Below are 23,714 nucleotides of genomic sequence, written 5' to 3' on the forward strand. Positions count from 1 at the left end.
TTCGAGAGTTCTCCTCTCTTCTTCAGGTCAAGCAATACTGATTTACACAGGAATCAATGCTAAAACAGTGTAGAGAAAAAAAAAACAAACAAACAGATATTTACTGTAGATAAGGTCGGGTGTTAAGTGTTTGAAGCCAAGGGACAGTGTCAAAGAAAGGTGGGGAAGGAATGCTGGGGGGATGGGGGGGGAGAGAAACTTCACAACGATTTTAAAGACATGAATAACTGCACAAAACCGTGCAGCAACACACGCTGCAAACTCTGCAAACATATTTGCCAGGATCCCACAGCCAGTCACAACCATAGAACATTCAATGTTAAAGGATCATACAGCTGCACATCCACGAATACAGTGTATATGATTCAATGCAACAAATGTGACCAAGGTTGCTACATTGGGGAAACCAGCCAAAAATTACAAGGAAGAATGAATATGCACAGACACTCTATACTCCATCACGAAGAAGGAAGATACTGCTCACCTGTGGGACATCACTTCTCACAACCAGATCATTCCATAAATGATTTAAAAATCAAAATCCTCAATGGAATGTTTAAAAGCACCAAGAACGGAAAACATTTGAGCTCAGAATGATAAGACTCTTTGACACCAAAACCAAGGGACTTAATGTGGACATGGGTTTTCTCACACCCTACCAAAATTGTCTGTAATTATCCTGCTTGCCTCTATTCTTATCCACACTTTCTCTCGCCCCCCATCCCCCCAGCATCCCTTCCCCACCTTTCTTTGACACTGTCCCTTGGCTTCAAACACTTAACACCCGACCTTATCTACAGTAAATATCTGTTTGTTTTTTTTTTTTTTCTCTACACTGTTTTAGCATTGATTCCTGTGTAAATCAGTATTGCTTGACCTGAAGAAGAGAGGAGAACTCTCGAAAGCTTGTCCTATGACATAAATTGTTAGTCCAATAAAAAAGGTATCACCTAATACTGAAGAACTCATTTATTCTGCACTATCGCAACTGGACTAACACGGCTACTTTCTGCTTTATATATATATATATATATACACATCAATCAGTACAATAATTTAAAAGGGGGGAATTAAAATGGCTGAAGTGGATAATGACAAGTATATACCGATCCAAAAAAACAACTCCTGAGCATGTATGTACTGCTTACATGGATGTACTATTAGCATGTACAGTGTTGTTTGTTACTGCAGTTACCAATTTATTTCCATTTTAAATATTTAATTTCTCTGAAATGGTGCAAGCAAATTGTATGAAAAGTTGCAAACGAATCCATGAATGTTTTGTATCCAGAGTCAGGGGGATGAGATGAGATGGGGTCATGTTCATACAGTATTTGAACTGTACATTACTAAAAGAAGGCTTTTTTTCTATGCAGATACAGTATAGTGTTTCAAACACATGCTATACACACGCACACACACATACACATACACACACACACACACACACACACACACACACACACACACACACACACACACACACACACACAGGAGGTAATGTAAAGATGTGGGTGAACAGAGCAAAAAAGATGGTACTAGAAACGCTTATTAACATCAAAGGAATGGGCCTAAAGCTAAAGTTTGAACAGCAGCAGCCGCAGTACCCCTGATATCTATGGATGGGACAGATACCCCCTGCAGACACAGACACGCACGCACGAACGCACGCACGCCCGCACGCACACACAAGGGAGGGGTCTGTAGTGTGACAGAGCACACCAGCTTCGCCACCAGGCACTCCTTCTTGAATTAAAATAAAACTATCTCCTTACCTCTTTCTGGATGCCCCCTCTTTACCAACAAGAGGGACAGGACCAGCTCTCCTCAGCTTCCATTTTCCCCTTCCTTTCCTCTCTCCCTTGAAAACTTTCTGCACCTGAGACAGTGGGAGGGAGGGAGATAGAGCATGAAACAGCACCCCAAATCCTGTCCCATTACAAGCAGCACAGGCTTCTGTCCCTCTACTCCTCTGCCTCCAGTCATTTGCATGGGAGGGAGGAGCTGCTTGCTCTCTCTCTCCCTCTCTCTCCTTCTCTCTCTCTCCCTCTCTCCCTCCCTCTCTCTTTTAGAAGCTTTACACCTGCCATCCTGCCTACAGTATGTCATGATATCACAATGTCTCTCTTACATCACAGACAGGCTGACATCATCACACAGGCTGGCGGCCAGCAAGAGACAGAAATGCAGATAGAGACACACTGACAAATACATACACTGTAGGCACAGGCACCATGCGGCTTCTGCACCATAAAAGTTCATTTGAATCAAAAATAATGTCATCTTTTAAGTGAGGCGCTATTGAAATCTTGGGGGTCTAAGTGTCAAGACAATCTTGACATAAAACGGAGGCATCATTTTCAATCATTCAATAATGATGTGGTTTTGGATGTCAGTATTCTATGAGATATCATGGGAAAATAATAGGAGACATAATGGAAATACAGTATCGTCCAATTTGTAACCATAATGGGAATATACATAGCGCTTCCTTCACAGGAAATAATACATGTGACATAACGGGAATGTAATAAGTATGTGGGTTTGGCTGGGATTATCCTACATCCTGCAGGGATATAATAACTGGGAAAACGCTATATTTGATACCGCCACGTTGTGGGATGAGCGAGTAAACATTGCATGTCATTTCCAGAATCCCTTGCTGCAGTGGGAGCACTGTATGCTACTGTACTGTAGGTGATAATGGTTGGAAAAAAAAAATATATATATATATATATATATATATATATATATTCACATCAATCAGTACAATAATTTAAAAGGGGGGAATTAAAATGGCTGAAGTGGATAATGACAAGTATATACCGATCCAAAAAAACAACTCCTGAGCATGTATGTACTGCTTACATGGATGTACTATTAGCATGTACAGTGTTGTTTGTTACTGCAGTTACCAATTTATTTCCATTTTAAATATTTAATTTCTCTGAAATGGTGCAAGCAAATTGTATGAAAAGTTGCAAACGAATCCATGAATGTTTTGTATCCAGAGTCAGGGGGATGAGATGAGATGGGGTCATGTTCATACATATTTGAACTGTACATTACTAAAAGAAGGCTTTTTTTCTATGCAGATACAGTATAGTGTTTCAAACACATGCTATACACACGCACACACACATACACATACACACACACACACACACACACAGGAGGTAATGTAAAGATGTGGGTGAACAGAGCAAAAAAGATGGTACTAGAAACGCTTATTAACATCAAAGGAATGGGCCTAAAGCTAAAGTTTGAACAGCAGCAGCCGCAGTACCCCTGATATCTATGGATGGGACAGATACCCCCTGCAGACACAGACACGCAAGCACGCACGCACGCACACACACAGGGAGGGGTCTGTAGTGTGACAGAGCACACCAGCTTCGCCACCAGGCACTCCTTCTTGAATTAAAATAAAACTATCTCCTTACCTCTTTCTGGATGCCCCCTCTTTACCAACAAGAGGGACAGGACCAGCTCTCCTCAGCTTCCATTTTCCCCTTCCTTTCCTCTCTCCCTTGAAAACTTTCTGCACCTGAGACAGTGGGAGGGAGGGAGATAGAGCATGAAACAGCACCCCAAATCCTGTCCCATTACAAGCAGCACAGGCTTCTGTCCCTCTACTCCTCTGCCTCCAGTCATTTGCATGGGAGGGAGGAGCTGCTTGCTCTCTCTCTCCCTCTTTCTCCCTCTCTCTCCTTCTCTCTCTCTCCCTCTCTCCCTCCCTCTCTCTTTTAGAAGCTTTACACCTGCCATCCTGCCTACAGTATGTCATGATATCACAATGTCTCTCTTACATCACAGACAGGCTGACATCATCACACAGGCTGGCGGCCAGCAAGAGACAGAAATGCAGATAGAGACACACTGACAAATACATACACTGTAGGCACAGGCACCATGCGGCTTCTGCACCATAAAAGTTCATTTGAATCAAAAATAATGTCATCTTTTAAGTGAGGCGCTATTGAAATCTTGGGGGTCTAAGTGTCAAGACAATCTTGACATAAAACGGAGGCATCATTTTCAATCATTCAATAATGATGTGGTTTTGGATGTCAGTATTCTATGAGATATCATGGGAAAATAATAGGAGACATAATGGAAATACAGTATCGTCCAATTTGTAACCATAATGGGAATATACATAGCGCTTCCTTCACAGGAAATAATACATGTGACATAACGGGAATGTAATAAGTATGTGGGTTTGGCTGGGATTATCCTACATCCTGCAGGGATATAATAACTGGGAAAACGCTATATTTGATACCGCCACGTTGTGGGATGAGCGAGTAAACATTGCATGTCATTTCCCAGAATCCCTTGCTGCAGTGGGAGCACTGTATGCTACTGTACTGTAGGTGATAATGGTTGGAAAATATATATATATATATATATATATATATATATATATATATATACACATCAATCAGTACAATAATTTAAAAGGGGGGAATTAAAATGGCTGAAGTGGATAATGACAAGTATATACCGATCCAAAAAAACAACTCCTGAGCATGTATGTACTGCTTACATGGATGTACTATTAGCATGTACAGTGTTGTTTGTTACTGCAGTTACCAATTTATTTCCATTTTAAATATTTAATTTCTCTGAAATGGTGCAAGCAAATTGTATGAAAAGTTGCAAACGAATCCATGAATGTTTTGTATCCAGAGTCAGGGGGATGAGATGAGATGGGGTCATGTTCATACAGTATTTGAACTGTACATTACTAAAAGAAGGCTTTTTTTCTATGCAGATACAGTATAGTGTTTCAAACACATGCTATACACACGCACACACACATACACATACACACACACACACACACACACAGGAGGTAATGTAAAGATGTGGGTGAACAGAGCAAAAAAGATGGTACTAGAAACGCTTATTAACATCAAAGGAATGGGCCTAAAGCTAAAGTTTGAACAGCAGCAGCCGCAGTACCCCTGATATCTATGGATGGGACAGATACCCCCTGCAGACACAGACACGCACGCACGCACGCCCGCACGCACACACACAGGGAGGGGTCTGTAGTGTGTCAGAGCACACCAGCTTCGCCACCAGGCACTCCTTCTTGAATTAAAATAAAACTATCTCCTTACCTCTTTCTGGATGCCCCCTCTTTACCAACAAGAGGGACAGGACCAGCTCTCCTCAGCTTCCATTTTCCCCTTCCTTTCCTCTCTCCCTTGAAAACTTTCTGCACCTGAGACAGTGGGAGGGAGGGAGATAGAGCATGAAACAGCACCCCAAATCCTGTCCCATTACAAGCAGCACAGGCTTCTGTCCCTCTACTCCTCTGCCTCCAGTCATTTGCATGGGAGGGAGGAGCTGCTTGCTCTCTCTCTCCCTCTTTCTCCCTCTCTCTCCTTCTCTCTCTCTCCCTCTCTCCCTCCCTCTCTCTTTTAGAAGCTTTACACCTGCCATCCTGCCTACAGTATGTCATGATATCACAATGTCTCTCTTACATCACAGACAGGCTGACATCATCACACAGGCTGGCGGCCAGCAAGAGACAGAAATGCAGATAGAGACACACTGACAAATACATACACTGTAGGCACAGGCACCATGCGGCTTCTGCACCATAAAAGTTCATTTGAATCAAAATAATGTCATCTTTTAAGTGAGGCGCTATTGAAATCTTGGGGGTCTAAGTGTCAAGACAATCTTGACATAAAACGGAGGCATCATTTTCAATCATTCAATAATGATGTGGTTTTGGATGTCAGTATTCTATGAGATATCATGGGAAAATAATAGGAGACATAATGGAAATACAGTATCGTCCAATTTGTAACCATAATGGGAATATACATAGCGCTTCCTTCACAGGAAATAATACATGTGACATAACGGGAATGTAATAAGTATGTGGGTTTGGCTGGGATTATCCTACATCCTGCAGGGATATAATAACTGGGAAAACGCTATATTTGATACCGCCACGTTGTGGGAATGAGCGAGTAAACATTGCATGTCATTTCCCAGAATCCCTTGCTGCAGTGGGAGCACTGTATGCTACTGTACTGTAGGTGATAATGGTTGGAAAAAAAAAATATATATATATATATATATATATACACATCAATCAGTACAATAATTTAAAAGGGGGGAATTAAAATGGCTGAAGTGGATAATGACAAGTATATACCGATCCAAAAAAACAACTCCTGAGCATGTATGTACTGCTTACATGGATGTACTATTAGCATGTACAGTGTTGTTTGTTACTGCAGTTACCAATTTATTTCCATTTTAAATATTTAATTTCTCTGAAATGGTGCAAGCAAATTGTATGAAAAGTTGCAAACGAATCCATGAATGTTTTGTATCCAGAGTCAGGGGGATGAGATGAGATGGGGTCATGTTCATACAGTATTTGAACTGTACATTACTAAAAGAAGGCTTTTTTTCTATGCAGATACAGTATAGTGTTTCAAACACATGCTATACACACGCACACACACATACACACACACACACACACACACAGGAGGTAATGTAAAGATGTGGGTGAACAGAGCAAAAAAGATGGTACTAGAAACGCTTATTAACATCAAAGGAATGGGCCTAAAGCTAAAGTTTGAACAGCAGCAGCCGCAGTACCCCTGATATCTATGGATGGGACAGATACCCCCCTGCAGACACAGACACGCAAGCACGCACGCACGCACGCACGCAGGGAGGGGTCTGTAGTGTGACAGAGCACACCAGCTTCGCCACAGGCACTCCTTCTTGAATTAAAATAAAACTATCTCCTTACCTCTTTCTGGATGCCCCCTCTTTACCAACAAGAGGGACAGGACCAGCTCTCCTCAGCTTCCATTTTCCCCTTCCTTTCCTCTCTCCTTTGAAAACTTTCTGCACCTGAGACAGTGGGAGGGAGGGAGATAGAGCATGAAACAGCACCCCAAATCCTGTCCCATTACAAGCAGCACAGGCTTCTGTCCCTCTACTCCTCTGCCTCCAGTCATTTGCATGTGAGGGAGGAGCTGCTTGCTCTCTCTCTCCCTCTTTCTCCCTCTCTCTCCTTCTCTCTCCCTCCCTCTCTCTTTTAGAAGCTTTACACCTGCCATCCTGCCTACAGTATGTCATGATATCACAATGTCTCTCTTACATCACAGACAGGCTGACATCATCACACAGGCTGGCGGCCAGCAAGAGACAGAAATGCAGATAGAGACACACTGACAAATACATACACTGTAGGCACAGGCACCATGCGGCTTCTGCACCATAAAAGTTCATTTGAATCAAAAATAATGTCATCTTTTAAGTGAGGCGCTATTGAAATCTTGGGGGTCTAAGTGTCAAGACAATCTTGACATAAAACGGAGGCATCATTTTCAATCATTCAATAATGATGTGGTTTTGGATGACAGTATTCTATGAGATATCATGGGAAAATAATAGGAGACATAATGGAAATACAGTATCGTCCAATTTGTAACCATAATGGGAATATACATAGCGCTTCCTTCACAGGAAATAATACATGTGACATAACGGGAATGTAATAAGTATGTGGGTTTGGCTGGGATTATCCTACATCCTGCAGGGATATAATAACTGGGAAAACGCTATATTTGATACCGCCACGTTGTGGGATGAGCGAGTAAACATTGCATGTCATTTCCCAGAATCCCTTGCTGCAGTGGGAGCACTGTATGCTACTGTACTGTAGGTGATAATGGTTGAAAAATATATATATATATATATATATACAGTGCTCGACAAATAATGATAACAAGTCGCCCGTTGCGAGTGGATTTAGGCAGCTGGCGACCCGTGCTGCAGCTCAATGAATTCCCTGCTCGTGCCAATTTTTTTTTTTTTTTTTTTTTTTTTAAATAAATAAATAAATAATCCCCCTCCTTGATTGGGTTAAAAAAAAAAGTTTAAAAAAATGGCGGCAAATCCTGTGGTCTGGTCCCGGCGCGCGTGCACAGGGCAAGCAGAGTGTCCTGCCATCTGCGCTGCCTGTTCCCCCCAGCAACCCAGAATCCCCCGCACCCTCACCCCCCCCCCCGCTCCCCACGTGGGACGGAGGGGGAAGCCCAAAACAAGCGCCGCGCGCAATCTAGCCCCCTCCGCTCCCTCCCCCCTCCGCTCCCTACGTGGGACGGAGGGGGAAGCCCAAAGCAAGCCCCGCGCGCAACCCACGTGGAACGGAGGGGGAAGCGCCAACCCAGCTTCCCCCGTGCGCGCCTCCTGCGCATGATCTCCCCCTAATCATCTGCCCCCGATCCCGCTTGGTGTTCGGGGAGCGTGCTTCGGGGGGGGGGGGCCTGCTGCCTTAAGGAGGGGCCTGCTGCCGTGCGGAGGGGCCTGCTGCCTTAAGGAGGGACCTGCTGCCGTGCGGAGGGGCCTGCTGCCGTGCGGAGGGGCCTGCTGCCTTAAGGAGGGGCCTGCTGCCGTGCGGAGGGGCCTACTGCCGCGTGCGACCCGGTGAGTGTGTGTGTGTGAGTGCCAGAGTGAGTGTCTGTGTCTGTCTGTGAGTGAGTGTCTGTGAGTGAGTGTGCCTGTGTGTGTGTGCCTGTGTGTGTGTGCCTGTGTGTGTGTGTGCCTGTGTGTGTGTGTGTGTGTGTGTGTGTGTGTGTGTGTGTGTGTGTGTGTGTGTGTGTGTGTGTCAGAGCGAGTGTGTGTCTCTGAGTGTTCTGAGTGAGTGTGTCTCTGAGTGAGTGTGTCTCTGCATGAGTGTCTCTGCGTGAGTGAGTGTGCCTGTGTGTGTGTGCCTGTGTGTGTGTGTGTGTGTGTCAGAGTGAGTGTGTGTCTCTGAGTGTCTGAGTGAGTGTGTCTCTGAGTGAGTGTGTCTCTGAGTGAGTGTGTCTCTGCGTGTGTGTCTCTGCGTGTGTGTCTCTGCGTGTGTGTCTCTGAGTGAGTGTGTCCGAGTGTGCCTGTGTGTGTGCCTGAGTGAGTGTGTGTCTCTGCGTGAGTGTGTCTCTGCGTGAGTGTGTCTCTGCGTGAGTGTGTCTCTGCGTGAGTGTGTCTCTGCGTGTCTGTGTCTCTGCGTGTCTGTGTCTCTGCGTGTCTGTGTCTCTGCGTGTCTGTGTCTCTGCGTGTCTGTGTCTCTGCGTGTCTGTGAGTGTCACCCTCTCCCTGTGTCGCCCTCGCCTTCTCCCTGTGTCGCCCTCGCCCTCGCACTCTCTCTGTCTTTGTCTCACATTTTCTCTCTGTCTCTCTTTTTCTGTGTCTCTCTTTTTCTGTGTGTCTCTCTTTTTCTGTGTCTCTCTTTTTCTGTGTGTCTCTCTTTTTCTGTGTCTCTCTTTTTCTGTGTCTCTCTTTTCTGTGTGTCTCTCTTTTTCTGTGTGTCTCTCTTTTTCTGTGTGTCTCTCTTTTTCTGTGTGTCTCTCTTTTTCTGTGTGTCTCTCTTTTTCTGTGTCTCTCTTTTTCTGTGTGTCTCTCTTTTTCTGTGTGTCTCTCTTTTTCTGTGTGTCTCTCTTTTTCTGTGTGTATCTCTTTTTCTGTGTGTCTCTCTTTTTCTGTGTGTCTCTCTTTTTCTGTGTGTCTCTCTCTTTTTCTGTGTCTCTCTCTTTTTCTGTGTCTCTCTTTTTCTGTGTGTCTCTCTTTTTCTATGTCTCTCTCTCTCTGGCTCTCTGGCCGAGTCCATAGAAGGACAGGCCGCGCTGAGCCCCTGCATCCTCAATGAGGATGCCTTGAGAGGGGGCTCACGCGAGCGTCCGCAGGCGTGCTGAGGCGCTGGATTTTTCAGCCGACAGCAAAACTGTTTTTCAGAGCACTGTCGGCTGAAAACATCCAATCAGCGCGGAGCAGCGTCAACGTCACGGCGCCATGACGTTGACGTCGGTGCGTCGCGGGGGATTGGCCCAGCGACGTCACTGCCCCGCCTCCGTCAGTCTCTCCCCGTCTCCCGATCGCGCCCGCTGGCTCGCCTGCATGGGCATGAAATCGCGCAGATTTCAGCAGCGAGCCTCAGCGTCAGCGCGGTTCCGAACTGCTCACCCCTCTATGGCCCCAGCCTTAGTCTCTCTCTCTCCGTCTCTCCGTCCGTCTCTCTGTCTCTCTTTATCCGTCTCTCTGTCTCTCTCTATCCGTCTCTCTGTCTCTCTCTCCCACCCTCTCTCTCTCTCTCTCTCTCTCTCTCTCTCTCTCTCCCACCCCTCTCTCTCTCTCTCCCACCCTCTCTCTCTCTCTCCCACCCTCTCTCTCTCTCTCTCTCTCTCTCTCCCACCCTCTCTCTCCCACCCTCTCTCTCTCTCTCTCTCCCACCCTCTCTCTCTCTCTCTCTCTCCCACCCTCTCTCTCTCTCTCTCTCCTCTCCCACCCTCTCTCTCTCTCTCCCACCCTCTCTCTCTCTCTCTCTCCCACCATCTCTCTCTCTCTCTCCCACCCTCTCTCTCTCTCCCACCCTCTCTCTCTCTCTCTCTCTCCCACCCTCTCTCTCTCTCTCTCTCCCACCCTCTCTCTCTCTCTCTCCCACCCTCTCTCTCTCTCTCCCACCCTCTCTCTCTCTCTCCCACCCTCTCTCTCTCTCTCCCACCCTCTCTCTCTCTCTCTCTCCCACTCTCTCTCTCTCTCTCTCTCTCTCTCTCTCTCTCTCTCTCTCTCTCTCTCTCTCTCTCTCTCTCTCTCTCTCTCTCTCTCTCTCTCTCTCCCCCACACTCTCTCTCTCTCCCCCCACACTCTCTCTCTCTCCCCCACACTCTCTCACACTCGGGAACTGGAAATCTTATATCTTAACTGCTCTATACTACACTGAAATAACCTATTCTGCTTACTTCCAGATCTGACTCAAGCTTCACACTGAAGACATCGGAACTCCCCCCCCCCCTAACCCAGAAGACAGGTAGGGAACACATCCCCTCCAATGTATAACATTGCCGGAATGAGGGTACCTGGACATTGAGGGACTGCGGATCAGGTAAGATCCCAGGCGGGATTGCTGCTTTAAATATTCTGTCTTTTTTTTCTAGATTCGACATTTATACACACACACACACACACACACACACACACACACACACACACACAACTAATTGTAGTATAATGTAATACAATAAATAAACTAATGTCAAAAACGAATGTTCTTACTAGGAATTTGTTTTTTAAAAATGAGGGAGTGGGGGCGGGATTAGAGGCGGGGTTGGGGGCGGGGTTGGGGGCGGGATTAGAGGCGGGACTAGGTGGCGAGTAGATTTTTTGGTTCGGCGAGTAGATTTTTGGGTGATTTGTCAAGCACTGTATATATATATATATATATATATATATAGTGCAGAATAAATGAGTTCTTCAGTATTAGGTGATACCTTTTTTATTGGACTAACAATTTATGTCATAGGACAAGCTTTCGAGAGTTCTCCTCTCTTCTTCAGGTCAAGCAATACTGATTTACACAGGAATCAATGCTAAAACAGTGTAGAGAAAAAAAAAACAAACAAACAGATATTTACTGTAGATAAGGTCGGGTGTTAAGTGTTTGAAGCCAAGGGACAGTGTCAAAGAAAGGTGGGAAGGAATGCTGGGGGGATGGGGGGGGAGAGAAACTTCACAACGATTTTAAAGACATGAATAACTGCACAAAACCGTGCAGCAACACACGCTGCAAACTCTGCAAACATATTTGCCAGGATCCCACAGCCAGTCACAACCATAGAACATTCAATGTTAAAGGATCATACAGCTGCACATCCACGAATACAGTGTATATGATTCAATGCAACAAATGTGACCAAGGTTGCTACATTGGGGAAACCAGCCAAAAATTACAAGGAAGAATGAATATGCACAGACACTCTATACTCCATCACGAAGAAGGAAGATACTGCTCACCTGTGGGACATCACTTCTCACAACCAGATCATTCCATAAATGATTTAAAAATCAAAATCCTCAATGGAATGTTTAAAAGCACCCAAGAACGGAAAACATTTGAGCTCAGAATGATAAGACTCTTTGACACCAAAACCAAGGGACTTAATGTGGACATGGGTTTTCTCACACCCTACCAAAATTGTCTGTAATTATCCTGCTTGCCTCTATTCTTATCCACACTTTCTCTCCCCCCCCATCCCCCCAGCATCCCTTCCCCACCTTTCTTTGACACTGTCCCTTGGCTTCAAACACTTAACACCCGACCTTATCTACAGTAAATATCTGTTTGTTTTTTTTTTTTTTCTCTACACTGTTTTAGCATTGATTCCTGTGTAAATCAGTATTGCTTGACCTGAAGAAGAGAGGAGAACTCTCGAAAGCTTGTCCTATGACATAAATTGTTAGTCCAATAAAAAAGGTATCACCTAATACTGAAGAACTCATTTATTCTGCACTATCGCAACTGGACTAACACGGCTACTTTCTGCTTTATATATATATATATATATACACATCAATCAGTACAATAATTTAAAAGGGGGGAATTAAAATGGCTGAAGTGGATAATGACAAGTATATACCGATCCAAAAAAACAACTCCTGAGCATGTATGTACTGCTTACATGGATGTACTATTAGCATGTACAGTGTTGTTTGTTACTGCAGTTACCAATTTATTTCCATTTTAAATATTTAATTTCTCTGAAATGGTGCAAGCAAATTGTATGAAAAGTTGCAAACGAATCCATGAATGTTTTGTATCCAGAGTCAGGGGGATGAGATGAGATGGGGTCATGTTCATACAGTATTTGAACTGTACATTACTAAAAGAAGGCTTTTTTTCTATGCAGATACAGTATAGTGTTTCAAACACATGCTATACACACGCACACACACATACACATACACACACACACACACACACACACACACACAGGAGGTAATGTAAAGATGTGGGTGAACAGAGCAAAAAAGATGGTACTAGAAACGCTTATTAACATCAAAGGAATGGGCCTAAAGCTAAAGTTTGAACAGCAGCAGCCGCAGTACCCCTGATATCTATGGATGGGACAGATACCCCCTGCAGACACAGACACGCACGCACGCACGCACGCCCGCACGCACACACACAGGGAGGGGTCTGTAGTGTGACAGAGCACACCAGCTTCGCCACCAGGCACTCCTTCTTGAATTAAAATAAAACTATCTCCTTACCTCTTTCTGGATGCCCCCTCTTTACCAACAAGAGGGACAGGACCAGCTCTCCTCAGCTTCCATTTTCCCCTTCCTTTCCTCTCTCCCTTGAAAACTTTCTGCACCTGAGACAGTGGGAGGGAGGGAGATAGAGCATGAAACAGCACCCCAAATCCTGTCCCATTACAAGCAGCACAGGCTTCTGTCCCTCTACTCCTCTGCCTCCAGTCATTTGCATGGGAGGGAGGAGCTGCTTGCTCTCTCTCTCCCTCTTTCTCCCTCTCTCTCCTTCTCTCTCTCTCCCTCTCTCCCTCCCTCTCTCTTTTAGAAGCTTTACACCTGCCATCCTGCCTACAGTATGTCATGATATCACAATGTCTCTCTTACATCACAGACAGGCTGACATCATCACACAGGCTGGCGGCCAGCAAGAGACAGAAATGCAGATAGAGACACACTGACAAATACATACACTGTAGGCACAGGCACCATGCGGCTTCTGCACCATAAAAGTTCATTTGAATCAAAAATAATGTCATCTTTTAAGTGAGGCGCTATTGAAATCTTGGGGGTCTAAGTGTCAAGACAATCTTGACATAAAACGGAGGCATCATTTTCAATCATTCAATAATGATGTGGTTTTGGATGTCAGTATTCTATGAGATATCATGGGAAAATAATAGGAGACATAATGGAAATACAGTATCGTCCAATTTGTAACCATAATGGGAATATACATAGCGCTTCCTTCACAGGAAATAATACATGTGACATAACGGGAATGTAATAAGTATGTGGGTTTGGCTGGGATTATCCTACATCCTGCAGGGATATAATAACTGGGAAAACGCTATATTTGATACCGCCACGTTGTGGGATGAGCGAGTAAACATTGCATGTCATTTCCCAGAATCCCTTGCTGCAGTGGGAGCACTGTATGCTACTGTACTGTAGGTGATAATGGTTGGAAAAAAAAAAAATATATATATATATATATATATATATATATACACATCAATCAGTACAATAATTTAAAAGGGGGGAATTAAAATGGCTGAAGTGGATAATGACAAGTATATACCGATCCAAAAAAACAACTCCTGAGCATGTATGTACTGCTTACATGGATGTACTATTAGCATGTACAGTGTTGTTTGTTACTGCAGTTACCAATTTATTTCCATTTTAAATATTTAATTTCTCTGAAATGGTGCAAGCAAATTGTATGAAAAGTTGCAAACGAATCCATGAATGTTTTGTATCCAGAGTCAGGGGGATGAGATGAGATGGGGTCATGTTCATACAGTATTTGAACTGTACATTACTAAAAGAAGGCTTTTTTTCTATGCAGATACAGTATAGTGTTTCAAACACATGCTATACACACGCACACACACATACACATACACACACACACACACACACACACACACACAGGAGGTAATGTAAAGATGTGGGTGAACAGAGCAAAAAAGATGGTACTAGAAACGCTTATTAACATCAAAGGAATGGGCCTAAAGCTAAAGTTTGAACAGCAGCAGCCGCAGTACCCCTGATATCTATGGATGGGACAGATACCCCCTGCAGACACAGACACGCAAGCACGCACGCACGCACACACACAGGGAGGGGTCTGTAGTGTGACAGAGCACACCAGCTTCGCCACCAGGCACTCCTTCTTGAATTAAAATAAAACTATCTCCTTACCTCTTTCTGGATGCCCCCTCTTTACCAACAAGAGGGACAGGACCAGCTCTCCTCAGCTTCCATTTTCCCCTTCCTTTCCTCTCTCCCTTGAAAACTTTCTGCACCTGAGACAGTGGGAGGGAGGGAGATAGAGCATGAAACAGCACCCCAAATCCTGTCCCATTACAAGCAGCACAGGCTTCTGTCCCTCTACTCCTCTGCCTCCAGTCATTTGCATGGGAGGGAGGAGCTGCTTGCTCTCTCTCTCCCTCTTTCTCCCTCTCTCTCCTTCTCTCTCTCTCCCTCTCTCCCTCCCTCTCTCTTTTAGAAGCTTTACACCTGCCATCCTGCCTACAGTATGTCATGATATCACAATGTCTCTCTTACATCACAGACAGGCTGACATCATCACACAGGCTGGCGGCCAGCAAGAGACAGAAATGCAGATAGAGACACACTGACAAATACATACACTGTAGGCACAGGCACCATGCGGCTTCTGCACCATAAAAGTTCATTTGAATCAAAAATAATGTCATCTTTTAAGTGAGGCGCTATTGAAATCTTGGGGGTCTAAGTGTCAAGACAATCTTGACATAAAACGGAGGCATCATTTTCAATCATTCAATAATGATGTGGTTTTGGATGTCAGTATTCTATGAGATATCATGGGAAAATAATAGGAGACATAATGGAAATACAGTATCGTCCAATTTGTAACCATAATGGGAATATACATAGCGCTTCCTTCACAGGAAATAATACATGTGACATAACGGGAATGTAATAAGTATGTGGGTTTGGCTGGGATTATCCTACATCCTGCAGGGATATAATAACTGGGAAAACGCTATATTTGATACCGCCACGTTGTGGGATGAGCGAGTAAACATTGCATGTCATTTCCCAGAATCCCTTGCTGCAGTGGGAGCACTGTATGCTACTGTACTGTAGGTGATAATGGTTGGAAAAAAAAAAAATATATATATATATATATATACACATCAATCAGTACAATAATTTAAAAGGGGGGAATTAAAATGGCTGAAGTGGATAATGACAAGTATATACCGATCCAAAAAAACAACTCCTGAGCATGTATGTACTGCTTACATGGATGTACTATTAGCATGTACAGTGTTGTTTGTTACTGCAGTTACCAATTTATTTCCATTTTAAATATTTAATTTCTCTGAAATGGTGCAAGCAAATTGTATGAAAAGTTGCAAACGAATCCATGAATGTTTTGTATCCAGAGTCAGGGGGATGAGATGAGATGGGGTCATGTTCATACAGTATTTGAACTGTACATTACTAAAAGAAGGCTTTTTTTCTATGCAGATACAGTATAGTGTTTCAAACACATGCTATACACACGCACACACACATACACATACACACACACACACACACACACAGGAGGTAATGTAAAGATGTGGGTGAACAGAGCAAAAAAGATGGTACTAGAAACGCTTATTAACATCAAAGGAATGGGCCTAAAGCTAAAGTTTGAACAGCAGCAGCCGCAGTACCCCTGATATCTATGGATGGGACAGATAACCCCTGCAGACACAGACACGCAAGCACGCACGCACGCACGCCCGCACGCACACACACAGGGAGGGGTCTGTAGTGTGACAGAGCACACCAGCTTCGCCACCAGGCACTCCTTCTTGAATTAAAATAAAACTATCTCCTTACCTCTTTCTGGATGCCCCCTCTTTACCAACAAGAGGGACAGGACCAGCTCTCCTCAGCTTCCATTTTCCCCTTCCTTTCCTCTCTCCTTTGAAAACTTTCTGCACCTGAGACAGTGGGAGGGAGGGAGATAGAGCATGAAACAGCACCCCAAATCCTGTCCCATTACAAGCAGCACAGGCTTCTGTCCCTCTACTCCTCTGCCTCCAGTCATTTGCATGGGAGGGAGGAGCTGCTTGCTCTCTCTCTCCCTCTTTCTCCCTCTCTCTCCCTCTCTCCCTCCCTCTCTCTTTTAGAAGCTTTACACCTGCCATCCTGCCTACAGTATGTCATGATATCACAATGTCTCTCTTACATCACAGACAGGCTGACATCATCACACAGGCTGGCGGCCAGCAAGAGACAGAAATGCAGATAGAGACACACTGACAAATACATACACTGTAGGCACAGGCACCATGCGGCTTCTGCACCATAAAAGTTCATTTGAATCAAAAATAATGTCATCTTTTAAGTGAGGCGCTATTGAAATCTTGGGGGTCTAAGTGTCAAGACAATCTTGACATAAAACGGAGGCATCATTTTCAATCATTCAATAATGATGTGGTTTTGGATGACAGTATTCTATGAGATATCATGGGAAAATAATAGGAGACATAATGGAAATACAGTATCGTCCAATTTGTAACCATAATGGGAATATACATAGCGCTTCCTTCACAGGAAATAATACATGTGACATAACGGGAATGTAATAAGTATGTGGGTTTGGCTGGGATTATCCTACATCCTGCAGGGATATAATAACTGGGAAAACGCTATATTTGATACCGCCACGTTGTGGGATGAGCGAGTAAACATTGCATGTCATTTCCCAGAATCCCTTGCTGCAGTGGGAGCACTGTATGCTACTGTACTGTAGGTGATAATGGTTGAAAAAAAAAAAATATATATATATATATATATATATATATATAGTGCAGAATAAATGAGTTCTTCAGTATTAGGTGATACCTTTTTTATTGGACTAACAATTTATGTCATAGGACAAGCTTTCGAGAGTTCTCCTCTCTTCTTCAGGTCAAGCAATACTGATTTACACAGGAATCAATGCTAAAACAGTGTAGAGAAAAAAAAAAAAAACAAACAGATATTTACTGTAGATAAGGTCGGGTGTTAAGTGTTTGAAGCCAAGGGACAGTGTCAAAGAAAGGTGGGGAAGGGATGCTGGGGGGATGGGGGGGGAGAGAAACTTCACAACGATTTTAAAGACATGAATAACGGCACAAAACCGTGCAGCAACACACGCTGCAAACTCTGCAAACATATTTGCCAGGATCCCACAGCCAGTCACAACCATAGAACATTCAATGTTAAAGGATCATACAGCTGCACATCCACGAATACAGTGTATATGATTCAATGCAACAAATGTGACCAAGGTTGCTACATTGGGGAAACCAGCCAAAAATTACAAGGAAGAATGAATATGCACAGACACTCTATACTCCATCACGAAGAAGGAAGATACTGCTTGAAAATATGGTCTGCTTTCCGCCTACGGTAGCAGGTCTACCCTGTGGACTAGACTGCCTCCCAGGAGGTCCCTTTCAGGTTCAATGTGCTGGACAGGATAGCTGGACAGGCGCCTGGAGACAAGTGAATAATTCGGACACAAGGTATCGTTCTCACTCACTGGTCTGCTTTAATGGGCACATGCATCAGTTCTTATAGCCCTTTCGGGTTGTTGTCACATAGTTACAATTCATTCAGGTTGCCAAGTTGCCATGTACACGTAACAGAAGCCAGTTGTCCTTAACAATGCCATATTCCTTTCAGTTACCCCCCAGCCCAGCTGTCATTGCTATAGTTATCCTTAACAAAGCTATTTTCTGTCAGCTAACCCCCAGTTGCCGTGGCTATCGTACATTGCTGACAAGACAGTTTGAATATATCAGGATTCTGGTCAAACAGGATATATGGGGCTTGATCTCAGCAAGGAGCAACTGTATTAGAAGTGACTTTTGCTCTCTGTGTTAAAACAGAGTTCCTATACTTTTCTTTACAGCTATACACATTGTACCTGAGCTGACAAAAATGGAGCATATATTCTTAAACATATAAACTTAGGACCCCTACCAAAATATACATTAACAATTCCCTCCTTTTGTCATAACATGACAACATTGCAAAATAGGAGGAGCACATAGTTAATACAGTTGGTGTAGCCAACGGTGTTTCTCTAAAAATCCTAGCACACATAAATTTGTACATCACAACTAGCGCATTATGACGACTAAAGGATTTCTGAGAATTGGTGGGGGCTAATTTCTACTGGGAGCGATTGCACAAACATCCTTGCATGCATCTTTCATACTGCATTTACTCAGAATGGCAAAACAGACAAAATGGATGCCATGGTCAAAATGGGTGGCTTCCGTTTCTTTCCGTGTGGTTGACTCACGCCCCTGTGTGACCTCCCCGCCTTCCTCATATCCAATCTTCTCAGTACCCCCATATCCTTAAGAGACAGTCTAATTAAAGAACAATTAACAATTTCATTGTCCTGCTGGACCAGTTATCCAATTCTGCATGACTTTATTCCTTTTCGGGCCAACATATCGGCCCAGTTGATTTCTTCTTCGGTCTCTTCTTCTGGGGGACTGCCGACATCTTCATCACCGAAAAGAGACATAGCGTTGGTGGGGGGATTGCAGCGTACTTCTGGACCAAAGTTTTGCTGTACTTAACACATACATAGAGAGCAATGAGTAGGACATACACACATACAAAAACATCCGCCAGCTTCGCTTCCAGAGAATCAATCCAACCACCAAGTCCCAATGGATACCCTCCCTCATCTCTACCTTTAAACGCTGGAACCACTCTTCCTAAATAACATAACCTGGTCTGGTGCAGGGTCCTCTATCTCTCCTTCTAACACAAAATCAGTAACTTCCCTAGGGCAAACTCATATTTCTACACCCTTCATAACAAATTTCTCATATACAGTATGGTTCTACAAGTGTCTCCTAACATATTGTCATTTTCCCAGGGGGTTAAATATAACTCGTGTTCTTGGGGTGCAACCTATTGGGTGTGGATAATACATTGGGTTACATTGCACATAAAATATGGGTTTTGTTTACCAGGATTCCATTATATAACGAAAGAGTGTGCATATATACTATACACAGACAATAAAAACAAAATAAAAATTACTAAACAAAATATACCTGTTACTACCCTATCATCTTTGTGTGTACACTACTTACACAAACCTAATAGAATATACATTATAATTAAAATAATAAAACCTGTAAAGAAAAAGGATTATAAAAAAAAAGGTTCAAAGTTCATATGTTGAGGCCCGGACTTTTGCCTGTGTCTTTCTCCTCCGTTGGTTATTGGCGGGGATTAAAACATACATTTTGTATTCTGTAGCAGCTGTATCTTTTGGCTTTTCCACCTTGGCTATAGTTTAACTTTAAGCAACTGTGGGTGGTGCTAGGATAAGTTGCACGTGCGTAACGTGGATCCAGGAAGAGACCTCTGCCACTTTAATTGCTGTAATGGTAGTAGTAGTAGGGTCTTTTCATCTGGGATGTTCTTGCGTAGGGAATGCATGACCATTAACCCGTCTCGAGTAGGTGCACTTTAAACTTTGACCTTTGCCTAGAGACTCAGAAAATATATTAGTTGCATACTAATTGTTTTATTACCAATAACATAGTCCCTAATTATTTCCTTAAAACTACTGATAGTCATAAATCATCCTATAAGTATCTCATAGGGAGATAATTTATACCTAAGAATAAATTCCTGTATCAATTTCCTTACCACTGTCTTAGCGTCCGCATATAGGCAGGAGTAGAACTTAACCAAACCTACTGTATCTAATAATCTAATACGATCTATCTGTAGATTACTTCAAATACCACACAGTTCCCATAAATCCTATACTGCCTTCACAAATGCTGGGGCTCACTAATCAATTATCTTTCCCTCCTTTTCACATATAACGCATGTGCTATGTGAACAGTATTTAACATTAAAATGAGGCAGGAGATCTAAGTTAAAAAAACTCATGTTTGGAACAAAACTTATTTACACACAAACAGAACACAGAACACAGACACAAAACAAACAGAATTTCACACAATAGACCTGACTCCTTTGGGTATAAAATTTGCATTAAAAAAAACAAAACCTCAAAACCTTTACTGATTATAAATATAATCTGCTTCAGTCTTTTGACAGAAACCTTTAAAACACAAAATAATGTCTGGTTTGCGGAGAGAACAACCTGTAGAATAAGAAATTGACAGATTTAAATTTGGAGAGAAAAATGGTTAAAAATGTATAAAATATTAAATATATAATCAACTTTGCAGAAAAGTAATTCCATTGAAAACTTTACATTAGTCCAATTTAAAACTGTATTTGTCCAACTCCAGGCATACAGCAAGCTGAGAACTTTCTGGGCATCTGAAACAAGGCAATGCAAAACCGTTTGATCCTGCCTGCAAACTATATTAATAAAAATATCCTTCTCTCTCCCCATATTATAACTATCCTTTTAAAACCAATGTGAAAATACTGAGCTTCTACAGTAGTTAACTTTCATGTCTGGAATGTGTCCTGCCCGTTATTTCTGTGTCACGTGTTCACCTAATTCTGTCCATGGAAATTCAGGGGGAAAGAATGTCATTCTGTTTAAGGAAACAAATCGCCTGGCCAGAACGATAAATATCCTTATTTTTTTTTTTTTCCAGTGACTGGACTGATTACAAAAAAATGGTAAAAATCAATTGATTTTCTCAAATTTTGTCCTTTCTTTCTCCTCCTCTCTTTCCATGGACAACCAAACTCTCCCTGCCCAGTATTAATATGTATTGTAGTGGGGGTGTACACTTTTAAAAATTAAACTTTCAACGCAAGCAATTAATTATATTCTTATTTTAGAAACATTTGCAATTTCCAGGGTAGTAATATATAATAAACCGTCATTCCTATTATTCAACTCACATAAAACTTTCACACAGGTAGGATTCACTCAGGTTCTACAAGCATACAGGGATTACTCAAACAATCAATGTTTTTACCATACTGTAGTTATACAGTACCTGAAAATCTAATACAACATTTTGAAACAAAGAAAACCTATACCTATTATACTGTAGCTATGTTCTTAATTCAAGTCAATATGCACTCATACTCAATTAATCTGGCATAAATAATTTGGGTTGCATGTCTTAATTTTAGATTGAAAAAATTATATATATATTTTTTGCTTTTATCGATCCTAGGAGCTCTGCCTAACTTTCTAACATTTACTAATAACATTTAACAAAACAAAACCATCTCCTTGCCTACAACTTCTCCTACCATTCTTGGATCAGACTTTCCTTCGCCTAATTTTATTACCCTAACAATATGCTTTTACCTTTTTTTTTTTTTTTTTTTTTTTAGAACTTTGCAGTTTAACCTACATTTTTGCTGAGGGAAAAAAACCTAAATGCCATTTAATTCTTATTCCTACAAAAACCTAATTTAATAAGAATATACTTTTCTATTCTTTTTCTTGTAATTAATCTGAAAACTTTTATAATGTACATTAATTACTTTAAAACTAATTGAAAACAATGTTAGAATTCTATTGTAGCAAACATATTATGTTAACTTGCTTAGCTGTGAACTGCTCACATTCCTGTGTAACATTCAATGAAAAAAAGGTGTGGGTTTCTGCAACTGTGGGCTGCATACAATTACAAGGAGGGACAGAGCTGACTTTTAGATTTTAAATTCAGTCCCTCATTTCCCTTCCTTAATCTCTACCCTTTTTGGTTCTATCATTCTTTACTTTTGTTAACAGATTTATTTCTTAAACACTTTCTGAGTCTTTTCCTTAGCTTCTCAGCTCATTTGCATTCTCTTCCACAGTAGAAATTTCTGACAATCTTTTATGCTCCCAACCAATACACACAGTCTCTACTTGCTTCCCAATTTCTGCATGTAAACCTGTCACATATACTGCCACTATAAGTGGTCTTGCGTTCATCTCTACTTCCTCAATACCTCCATATGCCTTGATCATTTACAATAATCTATCGGCAACTTCACTTGCTGTTACACCTTTATTCAGTCAATTTGTCAATGTAAATGCCCCAATAATGACATTTTAAAACTTTTTTTTTTTTTTTTTAACCTAACATTGTTATTGTTAGTCTTATACTTTATCTTGCCCATATTACTTCTGGACATGTTACTTGTTTGTCTTCACTATTATCTTATAAAGAAAACTTATCTTAACAACGGGCAATAATTCTAACAGAATATAACACTTTATCTAAATGTCCGTGATATAGGGAACCAACAGTCAGGCAAAAATACAGTTCCTCTTATCCCCTTGACCATTCTTACCATTCCCATTACCGCAACACACTTATAAAATATATATATATATATATATATCCTTATAACTTTAAATACTTATAAGCTAGCAAAACAATACAAGCCAATACTTATGCACTTTAAAATTTTAAACAAAAATCAGCTTCCACAGTCACATTGAACTCATATATATCAAAAAGAATATTATTCACATCCGGGACTCTAACCCACGATGTATTCTACGAGACTTTAACTCGTAGTTATTCTACCCTACGAGACTTTAACTCGTAGTTATTCTACCCTACGAGACTTTAACTCGTAGTTATTCTACCCTTGCCTTAGTCCACCAGACTATATAAATTGGGTATCTTTTGATAGGGAGACACCCGGGCATGATACGGATAACAATTAATATCTCGTACTTACCCAGATGGTGCCCTATCCCACTTCTGACACCAGATGAAAATATGGTCTGCTTTCCGCCTACGGTAGCAGGTCTACCCTGTGGACTAGACTGCCTCCCAGGAGGTCCCTTTCAGGTTCAATGTGCTGGACAGGATAGCTGGACAGGCGCCTGGAGACAAGTGAATAATTCGGACACAAGGTATCGTTCTCACTCACTGGTCTGCTTTAATGGGCACATGCATCAGTTCTTATAGCCCTTTCGGGTTGTTGTCACATAGTTACAATTCATTCAGGTTGCCAAGTTGCCATGTACACGTAACAGAAGCCAGTTGTCCTTAACAATGCCATATTCCTTTCAGTTACCCCCCAGCCCAGCTGTCATTGCTATAGTTATCCTTAACAAAGCTATTTTCTGTCAGCTAACCCCCAGTTGCCGTGGCTATCGTACATTGCTGACAAGACAGTTTGAATATATC

At 42.3% G+C, this 23,714-nt stretch overlaps 1 long non-coding RNA gene across 1 annotated transcript in view; it reads right to left on the minus strand.

The window, feature by feature from the left end:
• Nucleotides 1-16,644, minus strand: part of LOC142496391 (uncharacterized) — a 49,486-nt gene extending 32,842 nt beyond the window's left edge. Inside the window, exons 1-2 of the long non-coding RNA XR_012801966.1 lie at nt 16,444-16,644; nt 6,794-6,897 (exon numbers count right to left, since the gene is read on the minus strand). This is a non-coding gene — a long non-coding RNA (uncharacterized LOC142496391). The remainder of the gene's footprint in view (nt 1-6,793; nt 6,898-16,443) is intronic.
• Nucleotides 16,645-23,714: the final 7,070 nt, after the last annotated feature.

The sequence above is a fragment of the Ascaphus truei genome, chromosome 6, assembly GCF_040206685.1.
Source record: "Ascaphus truei isolate aAscTru1 chromosome 6, aAscTru1.hap1, whole genome shotgun sequence".
NCBI lineage: Eukaryota > Metazoa > Chordata > Amphibia > Anura > Ascaphidae > Ascaphus > Ascaphus truei.